The sequence below is a fragment of the Pecten maximus genome, chromosome 5 (assembly GCF_902652985.1).
Source record: "Pecten maximus chromosome 5, xPecMax1.1, whole genome shotgun sequence".
NCBI classification, from domain to species: domain Eukaryota; kingdom Metazoa; phylum Mollusca; class Bivalvia; order Pectinida; family Pectinidae; genus Pecten; species Pecten maximus.
Window position 1 is genome coordinate 19,044,518 of NC_047019.1, and position 13,673 is coordinate 19,058,190.

General features: G+C 32.3%; 1 long non-coding RNA gene across 3 annotated transcripts; it reads left to right on the forward strand.

The window, feature by feature from the left end:
- The first annotated feature begins 17 nt into the window (after positions 1–17).
- Positions 18–12,541, forward strand: LOC117327426. Of its 3 annotated transcripts, none has more exons than XR_004532635.1 (5): positions 18–159; positions 6,217–6,299; positions 7,627–7,842; positions 8,076–8,540; positions 12,283–12,541. It is a non-coding gene; the product is annotated as an uncharacterized LOC117327426 (long non-coding RNA). The 3 variants fall into 3 exon arrangements; XR_004532636.1 differs by having other exon boundaries at positions 121–198; XR_004532637.1 differs by lacking the exon at positions 6,217–6,299.
- Positions 12,542–13,673: the final 1,132 nt, after the last annotated feature.

Here is a 13,673-nt window from a genome sequence, read left to right on the forward strand (position 1 = left end):
TTATATGTCACACTAGTCTATTTACGGTACAGCGGTATTTCCCTCTTTGTTAACATCGACGCTATTATTAGATAGCATTTAGTCATGGCTGGAGACCTAGCTACCACGTCGCTGTTGTTACCGCAAACACGTTCACCGGCGCCTTGCTTTTTTTAACAGGTAACCCGTAGAACTCGAGCGTGTACAAACTCGATAAGGGTATTTATCCTACTTCTTAGTCTAAATGACATTGCTGACCATGAGTTTCATGTATAAAATGTTCATGTGATGTTTATTAACTCAAATCGTCAACATACTATATTCCTGTATCCCCATTAAAGTCCGTATCATTATGGCTAATTTCAATGGGGAATAATCCTGCATCTCGAAGCATGAGTTGTAATGTAGAATAATAAATGTGTAAAGTTCTTAACTAACACTAATAAATGAAACCCCAAATGTTTAATTTAAGATGATGATTTAAGCTGTCAATACCATAACAAATTGGTTCAGATTACAGCTGAACAGTATTTAGAGTTCGCATAATACTTCTGAGAAGCCATTGATATATATAGATAATACATCTGATATAAGCGGACAGAAGACATATATTGGCACCTCATATATAAATGTGACATTATTTGTAAATAATTCTTTTTCTTTTCTTTTTTTTTAATTTTGTGAAATTGCAATTAGCTGTTCATTAAGCTGACGATACTTCTAGTAATGTGCAATCATTGTCTATACTAAGAATTACCACACCAATGTCCAGGTGTTAAATCACATAGCAAAAATGGAATGAGACTGATAATTTAAGAAGTATTTCTAGGGTTTAAAATACTCAAAATATAAATATAGCACATTTTGTATGAAATCTTGATTCAAATGTATTTTAAACTAAAACCTTTTTTTCAGAACAAAATTATAATTTGTAATAGAATGAATTTAATATTCTGATAAATAGTGACGTTATATACTTTCAACAGCTGGAAAACCATAAATAATCTGTTCTACGTATATTATATCAACGTTCAAACATCACCTTATGATTCATTTGAAAGTGACACTGTCGTCTATAATAGTAAAAACCTGTGTGGGTATTATTTAGTTGATATAGTCATATAGCGTCATTTTAGTGGTCGCTGTTTTTTAATCAAAGGTTTGAAAAGAGTTTATTTACGTGACCTACTTTCAAATGTCAAATAAATCATTTGTTGTATTGAAATTATTAAATGTAGGTATATTATATGGACAGTTTGGTTAAAGTACAACAAGTTATTTACAGTTATTCACGAGATGAAATGACAAACAGAGTCCATCCCTTCGTGGCCACAGATTAACATAGTTACACTGTTGTTAAGGTTATTTGTTTTGATAATTATTCTAGGTCATTTTCAAATTCTATACTTTATTTGTTTTAAATCTATATACAGTACTGTACGTCGTCATTGTATATACACTGCAGCTCATTAAAGGTGTCCTTAAGTGTTGTCATTGAGCATTATGGTATAGGCTACAACAACTTACTCCAAGTGTTTGTTCGGCGGTTGCAATATTTGATATACATGTATATATATATATGTATATGAATTTAAAACTAGAAGAATGAATCTATCTGAACATATTATAAACCAGTCCAAGTATTGAAGGTACAGAGAAACCGTGAAATATGATCTTATTTCAATGAGAATGTGTTAGCGTGTTACATGTTTCAGAATACAGTGTCGTATTACTCGGTACACAAGGTTACTTAAGGTAGGTTGAATAGGTAAGGAATGTGGTCATACTTCAGCTGTTACACATCCATAGGTGTGTACAGTACATATGTTTTTATTGATGGTGGGCGATCGCAGATACACTGTCTGGGTAATACTTCAGCGTTTTAACTTTTATGTATATACCCCAATTAAGACTCCAGAAAAGATCAAGGTTTCTAATCAAATAACACTATAAACAGAAGAAATAAATATTTATAAGTATAAGAATTCACATCACATATATGACAGAGATTGTCCACAGTGACATTAATTTTTCAATGTAATTTGTGTGTTTTTGGATAGCAATGGAAATACAACCACATAACTTAAAACTTAATGTTAGACTTTAATGTTGATGCAGAAATAAAAAAAAAATCGCGTCGCAACATGAACTTGTGTTTTGTGCACGCAGATCATGATTAAATATCACAGTATCAGTTGTAGCCATGGGGCAACCTGATATAACATACTGCGGCAGTACTTTTCCACGAGAGTTGTATACAAATGGATGTATATAAATAACTTTTTGACTCAGAAATTATCAAATGTAAAATATCATACTACGACACTCGTCAAACCAGGAAGTTTGTTTGATTTAGTGTGACTAATCATATTATAGGTGTTGTTATATAAAATGAAAAAGATAAAAATAAAAAAAAATAAAAACCAGAAAAAAACAACAGCAATATGAATATACAGAATATGAAAAGCTATACCGGATGAATATTTATTTTAATAGATGAACCGGATCAATTATAATATAAATAGATATACCGAATAAAATCATTATATACATGTACATGTACAGTGTAGAAAGTTTTACCGGATCAAACATAATATAAAAATTATACCGGATAAAATCATTATATACATGTAGATAGTTTTACCGGATAAATCATAATAGAAAAAGGTAAACCAGATAAATCATAAGGTAAAATGCTATACCGGATAAACCATTATATAAATAGGTATACCAGATAAATATTATCAATAGGTATACCACATAAATATTATCAATAGTTGTACCAGATAAATAATATCAATAGGTATACCAGATAAATATTATCAATAGGTATACCACATAAATATTATCAATAGGTATACCACATAAATATTATCAATAGTTGTACCAGATAAATAATATCAATAGGTATACCAGATAAATATTATCAATGGTTGTAACAAATAAATATTATCAATAGTTGTACCAGATAAATAATATCAATAGGCATACCAGATAAATATTATCAATAGTTATACCAGATAATATTATCAATAGTTATACCAGATAATATTATCAATAGTTGTACCAGATAAATATTATCAATAGGTATACCACATAAATATTATAAATAGGTATACCGGATAAATAGTATCAAAAGGTATACCAGATAAATATTATCAATAGGTATACCACATAAATATTATCAATAGGTATACCACATCAATATTATAAATAGGTATACCACATCAATATTATCAATAGGTATACCAGATAAATATTATCAATAGGTATACCATATAAATATTATCAATAGTTATACCAGATAATATTATCAATAGTTGTACCACATAAATATTATCAATAGGTATACCACATAAATATTATCAATAGTTGTACCAGATAAATAATATCAATAGGTATACCAGATAAATATTATCAATAGGTATACCACATAAATATTATCAATAAGTATACCACATAAATATTATCAATAGTTGTACCAGATAAATAATATCAATAGGTATACCAGATAAATATTATCAATAGTTGTACCACATAAATATTATCAATAGTTGTACCGGATAAATAATATCAATAGGTATACCAGATAAATAATATCAATAGTTATACCAGATAATATTATCAATAGTTATACCAGATAATATTATCAATAGTTGTACCAGATAAATATTATCAATAGGTATACCACATAAATATTATAAATAGGTATACCGGATAAATAGTATCAATAGGTATACCAGATAAATATTATCAATAGGTATACCACATAAATATTATCAATAGGTATACCACATCAATATTATAAATAGGTATACCAGATAAATATTATCAATAGGTATACCAGATAAATATTATCAATAGGTATACCACATAAATATTATCAATAGTTGTACCAGATAAATAATATCAATAGGTATACCAGATAAATATTATTAATAGTTGTACCACATAAATATTATCAATAGTTGTACCAGATAATTATTATCAATAGGTATACCACATAAATATTATCAATAGTTATACCAGATAATATTATCAATAGTTATACCAGATAATATTATCAATAGTTGTACCAGATAAATATTATCAATAGGTATACCACATAAATATTATCAATAGGTATACCGGATAAATAGTATCAATAGGTATACCACATAAATATTATCAATAGATGTACCAGATAAATATTATCAATAGGTATACCACATAAATATTATCAATAGTTGTACCACATAAACATTATCAATAGTTATACCAGATAAATATTATCAATAGGTATACCAGATAAATATTATCAATAGGTATACCACATAAATATTATTAATAGGTATACCACATAAATATTATCAATAGGTATACCAGATAAATATTATCAACAGGTATACCACATAAATATTATCAATAGGTATACCAGATAAATATTATCAATAGGTATACCAGATAAATAGTATCAATAGGTATACCACATAAATATTATCAATAGTTGTACCAGATAAATATTATCAATAGGTATACCAGATAAATATTATCAATAGTTATACCAGATAAATATTATCAATAGGTATACCACATAAATATTATCAATAGGTATACCAGATAAATATTATAAATAGGTATACCAGATTAATATTATAAATAGGTATACCAGATTAATATTATAAATAGGTATACGAGATAAATATTATCAATAGGTATACCACATAAAACACTTGTAATATGCATAGGTATGCGGCATGAATCATAATATAAATATATATACCGGATAATTCATATATATTCAAATTTCCTAATGTGGGTAACCAGATAAATCATAAGGTAAAATGCTATACCAGATAAACCATTATATAAATAGGTATACCGCATAAACATTATAAATAGGTATACCAGATAAATATTATCAATAGGTATACCGGATAAATATTATCAATAGGTATACCACATAAATATTATCAATAGGTATACCAGATAAATATTATCAATAGGTATACCACATAAATATTATCAATAGGTATACCGAATAAATAGTATCAATAGGTATACCACATAAATATTATCAATAGTTGTACCAGATAAATATTATCAATAGGTATACCACATAAATATTATCAATAGTTGTACCACATAAACATTATCAATAGTTGTACCAGATAAATATTATCAATAGGTATACCAGATAAATATTATCAATAGTTGTACCAGATAAATATTATTAATAGGTATACCACATAAATATTATCAATAGTTGTACCACATAAACATTATCAATAGTTATACCAGATAAATATTATCAATAGGTATACCAGATAAATATTATCAATAGGTATACCAGATAAATATTATCAATAGGTATACCAGATAAATAATATCAATAGTTGTACCAGATAAATAATATCAATAGGTATACCAGATAAATATTATCAATAGGTATACCAGATAAATAGTATCAATAGGTATACCACATAAATATTATCAATAGTTGTACCAGATAACTATTATCAATAGGTATACCAGATAAATAGTATCAATAGGTATACCACATAAATATTATCAATAGTTGTACCAGATAAATATTATCAATAGGTATACCAGATAAATATTATCAATAGTTATACCAGATAAATATTATCAATAGGTATACCAGATAAATATTACCAATAGGTATACCAGATAAATATTATCAATAGGTATACCACATAAATATTATCAATAGGTATACCAGATAAATATTATAAATAGGTATACCAGATTAATATTATAAATAGGTATCCCAGATAAATATTATCAATAGGTATACCACATAAAACACTTGTAATATGCATAGGTATGCGGCATGAATCATAATATAAATATATATACCGGATAATTCATATATATTCAAATTTCCTAATGTGGGTAACATGTAAAATATTTAATCTTCCTAGATCAGTTAGACTATTGTACGGTAGGTTTCAATTGGCCAGACTGAATATGAAGTTTAAAACACTTTTTAACCTCTGCCATATAACTCAAATAACGCAGAAGAGTAGACTACAATCCGGAAGTATAGAAATTTTACATGATCCTCCCACTGACCATATGCTAATTTCACGTTTCTGTCAGAAAGCTTTATTTCATGAAGGCGACATTCTTTTGAAATAAGTGACTAATATCACGCCCTTCGTAGAACATACATGCTTCTCGTTTTAATCGTTTTATTTTGTTTATGTCCAACCAAACGTTTCTCGATATTTTTAGATGATGCTGGGACATAAAACTAAGTTCTGAACGTCTCCAAGAACACAGACTAAATAGAACAGGAACAGCGGTAGCAACTTTGTGTAAGATGAAAACCACCCGAATCATTTCGTCACAAAATCCTCCTAAAGAAAAGACTTGTTACTAAAGGGTTTTAATAGTTCAAGCTTTTATAGTAATCGGGATGTTATCAATTCTCGCTTTGCAAATTTCAGCATTAAACAGCATTCTGTTCCGTGTTATGATCCTATCACTAACGCACGTTATTCCATTTGTCTGCAATCCTGTTGCCATTTTGCCATTATCAATGAGAGTTTGTCACGTGACATCCCCTTCAAAAAGTGAAGTGCTTGAAAAAAGATCAACGTAAAAAACTAAGAAAAAAGGCAAACGACGTCAGAAAGCTAGGCTTATTACCAACATATATTTTTGTATATTACTACGCCCGTGTAGTGGTCTTATAACACCGAACTCTCATTGGTAGTGGTATATGTAGTGACAATGTAAATATATATAAATACAAACTTTATTTTTGTACAATCATTGCGAAACAAGTTATATCAACGTTTATCAATCACTCTTCTTGGTCCGGATGGAAACGCTAGGAGTCTTACTATTATAGGAAACTGGAATACCCGGGAAAATATCACGTGGTCTGGCCGGTAAAGGCCTATCGGGTAATCGAACAAATGCTGCCAAGGTGTAAGGCGCGTATGCTATTTCTGTGCCACCTGACGTGTTCATTAAGATAAAGAGTGACCATGTTGTTTAGTATAGAAGGAAATGGGAAACTCTCTCTGAACATCGGTATGTTGTGATGACCAGACAGCTCTTATTATTATGCTTTCCACAATTGTTATGTATACTAATTAGCACTATTTCCGTAATGTAACAGTAAAGCACATGAATTTTCTGTTTCATTTATTGTACCAGCTCACGTTTAGTATCTTTTATTGAACCTGATTTTGTTCTATTTATGTTTAGTGCGACGCTAACTGTTGATGTCATACTCATTAAAGAACGTTTTTTCTATAGATAGTAAATGGGTTAGATATAAAATGATGCACGAGGATATACCCTAAAATGCTCTATACATAATGTTTCGTGTATTTATACAATGTTTACCTTGATTGACGTTTAAAAACAATGATACACGGAGAAGCCGAATGGAGTCACCAGTAATGAATCCGCATTCTTACGGTCGGTAGCATACCATTATTGTAGGACCTGTCGAATTGTTATGTTATTGTTTTGCACAAATTAAGGTATTTCAAAACGCGCTTGTGGTCACTTTATTTTCGTTATGAATGAAAAGTCCTAGTTAATCATATATATATCATCATATGTTGAAACGGTTGATAATATATTTTTTTTCAAACATGATTTTACAGCTACGTTCTCTTTATCCAGTATGCGAAACCCTCATCAATGGAAGAACATTTTAATGTCTCATTTTGGGGAACACGCGGTGTATATCTGAACCTTATCAGAGCTCTAAAGTAGTGGCACAGTGTACGTCACGACCAATCGATACTCAAACGAACCATATAAGGAGGATTTGCTTTGTAAAGTGGATCTACAGAGGAATAGCGAGCAGACCTACATGTTACTAGTGATACAGAGGAGGTTTGTATCTTACTGGGTGATCGTAATGAATGTCTGCTATATTTGCGTATTGTTATAATTACCATGTGTAGACAAACTAATTATGCCTAAAAGTGTTTTACCAATATCCATTCATACATAACTAATAGAGCAGATACTTTGGTGTTCAGTCATTATTTGCATTTATCACATGATTGTCATTGCATTTAGAGCAAACATTGTTGTCTTTATTTTGCGTTTTTATTACATCGCAGGTAAAAACGAGGAACATATTTAGCTGTAAGATGACACTTTTCGTAATTAAACACAGATCAGGTGGGAGATACGTCCATCCTTTGGGCGGTGATCTGAATCCTAGCGATGACACTAAAATGGTTGTGCATCAGGATATACACGCCGGTATGCATTTTGCATTCGACAGAACAAGAAATGGGTACGGTTACATCCGACACGTTGGAAGTGGTAAATATATCCGTCCACGTGGTGGCAATCTCAACCCTGAAGATAAAACTGATCTCGTTCTACACCAGGAACGTCATGCCGGGGCTCTGTTCTATATTGATACCCAAAACCATCATATTCGACACCATGGCGGGAAATACATTCACACTAAAGGAGGTCACCCTAATCCGGGTAACCAGAACCCATTGGTTCTTCGTGGAGGACGTCATGCTGCGATGGAGTTTGTTATTGTTTCACCGTGTAACACTAATCAGGAGGTGGGTAGACTTGTTTATATTTACTTATAATACAAAGGATCTGCGATATATCCTCATATATGTATCGCCTTTTTAGAATGATAAATATTAATTGTGTAATGAAAGACGTGTGCGCCTTTCTTTTATCTTTGATATTACACAGGAAATGCGATTTTTGCATGTTACAAATAGGTAGGAAATTATCGGTCTCAACAATAATAAACAACTGACTGAAAACAGTCGTCAATATACATGTATACTTAATTACGATCAGCAATAAAATATTTTTGAATTCATTTGTTCAACTTGAGAAGTATTTCCCCGAAAACTGAACATATACATTGCACGTGATTATAAAACCTCTGACACGTACATGTATCATTTGTATTCCATGTGACATTGTTGCATTGAACGAAAATTAATACCAAGTAGGCATTGCATGGTCGACATCATGATCACAATAGGAAAAATGCATTTCCCGGAGCGGGATTAAGTCAAAAATTTCTAAATTGCTGATAAGCCTAGTAGTTTCATTAACAATTCGTCAATCTGCTCTAACTATTCTACACATGACGCAAGGTATTAATATCTTTCTATACTAATAAGGAGTCAGAAACTGAAGAGCCAAATCGAATTTAACTGCACAATACAGCTGTTTTATCCTTCTAGAATTCATCAGTGTTACAAAGGGCCTTAAATGTTAATAATATTAGGCGACCAAAACAACTCGAAATATGAAATATTGATTTTGAAATGCAAACGACCGTAACGTAACAATCGAATTATTTTCCTTCCCCACTCTCAAGATATTTTGTTTTAAATTGCAAAACTAACTTTCATAGTTTTCTAAGAAGTAGATGGCATGCCAAGTCTGCACTTCGAGTTTTTACATCTTTCGTGTAACTAGGTATCGCATTTGGGCGCAGTATGGTTAAGCCTGTTAACATTCGATTTTGTTGTACAGACCGCATCCCTGTTTACGAATAACAAGAGACAAATATTAAAAATGTGCAATGAATAAATGATCTACTGACTCTTGATCTGGTCACAGCGGTAAACGGATGTAGTGTCAATTAATGAAGACTATATCAAAAGGCAGGCTTGGTTTGAAGAATGAGAGATACTTGACAATAGTACGATTGAAGATTGACTGTGTCTGAGCGTGCTGTTAAATAAAATATGTGTAGAGAAATATAAACCATAGACTTCAGGTAGGGTTGTGATCGATTTGTGATGAACGTAGTAGAAGCGCTGCGGTTAAAGTGTTTTAAAAGTAGAATGGGAGCTATTAAATATAAATAGTTTCAGGTGAATCGGTATTCGATAAGTAGGAATTGCTGGAGAGTTGACAATATAGGCGGTTATATATGTATTGACGTATTTCAGGAACAATATGAAAATATGTATAGATCATCACAAGTGTTTACAGTGAATCCAACCTCAGTTTTGCTTCTCCGAGCTGTTATGAAAGACAAAATTTTATCGGTTTTAGGACTGTATAACTTGCCATCAAAGTGTCCCTCTCTGGTATTCCTTCTAGCCGTGTCATTCTTCTGACACAGATTCATTAATAATAGAATACAAATCATTGTAATATTAATTTTGATAGATACAAATATAAACATAGCTCATTGGTGTGAGCTGACTATACCTTGTCTCTAATTTCTTAATAAAGTTCATTCTCTTATGGATTTCCGCATAATGGCACCAAGTGTTACTGACGAGTGCTGGAAAGCCAAAACAGCTTGATGCTATAGTTTTACATTCATGATTCGGCAAATAGCTTATTTATTAATTCATTCTTCTCTGTTATTACGCAGAATGCTGCTTTTCGTCATTTTTTTCTTTTTATACTTCTATAAAAAACTAAAGATCTGCTAACTTGATAATGATCGGAGGGGTCAATCTAGCGGAACTATTTTCTTTTTATTATTTGAATTACTGTTTACTTTAAGTACTATTGTTTAAGCACACACAGTATCCTTTGATGTTGTAAAAAGCGTAATGCAACAACATTATGTATTTCAATACATTTCATAAAGAAGAAAAATAAAACAATAAGGCAGTAACCGGTTGGACATGAAAAAAACAATTTTATGTTTTCGAACATGTTGAGAGGCGGACTTAACTGGGCTTATGTCATCAAAACAAAGAGACGTCTGCTCACATGTATGAGATATGCGTCCGATTTTTTAGACTACAGAATTTAAACAAATACTTGGCAAGTATGCAATATGATCTTCGGCGGTACCCTTACATCCAGGAACACATACATGTGTAAGGCATCCCCGTTAATTTCTCTACTTGACACACTATATAAACAAAAGACTTTGCACCCTCTACATGTGTCACTCCGGTCATTTCATTACTGGTTGCCTATTAATCAGCGTCAAGCAATAATAATTTACTTTCTCTAGTTAGCTGTGGGTTGCTCGTTTCATATCTGAACATTTCCGTTTCGAAAGTGACGATACCCCTTCGTGATTGTATATTGTCGAGACCGAAAAAGGTGCGAATCAGCTGTCTATGACGTCACGAACGACAAATAAGAGGCTATCGAAGGGATATTTGAACGTGGTGATTTGTCAAAAAATAGTCCGTAATTTAGTGATTGAATTGGTGGATTAATAATCAATTTTTGTTTTCCCGATGTATCTAATGAATTAATTATTAGTTTTGATGTCAGTATTTTTTGGCTTCATTGAAGTATGGCAAATTTATAGCAAAGTTTTTAAAGAAACTGCTGAGCGGTTTCGGCAGTTTGCAAACAATCATTGAGTTGTTAAAGCAGGCGGGTGATGTATGGATTCCACGGTGGACCACAAATGCGAAATATAAACTCTTACGCCTCTTCACCTACCCGTCGTTTTCCTTCTTCTACTTGTCTCTTTCTTTTTTGGTTAAGTCGTTTCGTATCTGCACCGATTAGCAATGGTGGCTATTGGAGGTTATGGGTATTTCTAAAAAGCGCTCTTTTCGTTCCAGGTGATCGCAGTTTAACGGTAATCGACCTATCATTCATATCTGTCTCATTTCGTGTACCTATTCTTGAAACGACAGGAAAAACGTCCCATCTGGTAACTCCGCATACTCCCAAAATATTCCGTATTGATGATTTATCCGCTTCCAATCTTACCCAGACTTCTTATCCTTGATGCTCTGCATTTCCAAAGTCCGTGTTTATTGGCATTTGCTCCAACTCCGATATAATATCCTCGAAGTTCCTGATGATCTCTTTACACCTGTCTTGCTTCTTTTTATGGGTTAAGGTCTTTTTCTACGGCTAACCGAAAGGGACCGCAAAACCACATCGCATCCGATTTCCCCATCATTTCGATATCTTTATTCGTTTTTAGGCAATTGGAACGACGTATTAAAATGTCTTGTGAACTGTAATTTAGCTGGTTACCTGAAGTAACTTCAGTCATGGAAGCTGACTTGGCCGTCGCTGCTGCATCTCCTCGACTCTTTCCGGTTTTGATTTGGAACATTATTTCTTGACAAAAGCGATTAGACGTTCAAGTCTGCACATGCTTATCCTAAGGCATCACTATATTAATACTGTATTACAATTATATTCTAGCATTCATCACTTCATGAAAATGTGTGAGTATGCTCAAATATGCTTCCGTAGTAACGGATCTCCTGATAGCATCAATTGAGTACAACAAATGCATTTGTTATGAGAGACAAACATGCGAGTCATGACTTGACCATCGTAATACTGTACTTCTTTCACTAATTTCACTTTCTTCTGTTACAGGTTGATCCTTAGTTAAGATTATCTCTCCAATCCAAGTCAGCCGATGTACCCCATTGTAATGCAGAGGGATTGCTCCTCGCGTGATAGACATCAGTTATGTAATAAAATTACATATGATTCATGTAACAGTACGTTTCCCCAATTTAGAAACATCTTTTTTTTTGCATCCAGTGTAATTTTAACCTGTAAATATCGATCGCAGTGTTTGAGCCCAATTCTTATCAGATTGTTTTCAAATAAAACAGGGATTTGGAAATGATATGGTTCAGTTTCTATTTTGATTTATCCATTGTACTACATTAGAGTTTGTGATAAGTATTTTCATAGACTGAGGGGCCGCGGTGGCCGAGTGGTTAAGGTGTCCCCTCCACCTCTGGGTTGCGAGTTCGAAACCTACGTGGGGCAGTTGCCAGGTACTGACCGTAGGCCGGTGGTTTTCTCCGGGTACTCTGGCTTTCCTCCACCTCGAAATCTGGCACAACCTTAAATGACCCTGGCTGTTAATAGGACGTTAAACAAAAATATTTCAACGAATGACATTGTGACCAAATTTTAATATAGCGTATTCAACACTTATAACGTCAATGTTTATACAGATGCACATGTGGGTTAATGTTGCATTTATGATTTAACACCAACAATCGTTATGCTTTTAAATAAATTCATTATTTAATCATTTCCCCGTCAGTTCTATTTGTTTTCTCGACCGGATTTTAACGTTCGGTGTCGAACGTCCTTATCATTATGTTTTCGTCGGTCCTCGTGTTCTCGCGTGGGCGGCACGAAGGATAACATTAACACTTTGTCGGTAAATGAAGCCAGAGCACGTGACTAACGTATTTTACAAACTTGATACACCTGTTCATCGTACTTAGAAACCGAGGAAAAGTGCTATACATTTTTCTATTTATTCAAGTACAGTTACATAACGGCGTTATAAACTGGTATTAATTGAAAAGTGCCGATTAATTTACGACTTTTTTTAAACAATTTTGACGATGTTCGTCATTTTCGTGAGAATGTACAGCACTTTTCGTTGTTCTCGTACAAATACACCTTCACATTCTTATCTGTTTCATAAGCATATATTTAGGTAGTCGGGTGCTCTAGGACGATTTATAGAGCAAAGTGTTAATGTTCATGCTTCGATATTGGAACTCAGCAGTGTCACTAATAATGTCAATCTACCTCTTGTGGAAAAATCCGTTTACCAATATCACAATTTTGTGAAAATATATAACAATTGAGATGTTAGAGACAGTTCTACATTTCAAATAGTAATTTGTCTAATCTTGTGAATTTATATTGTTTTACAATAATTGCTGGATAACGGATATCAATCACTCTTGATTGCCTGGATGGAAGCGAGGGATTGTACTGCTGAAGGAAAC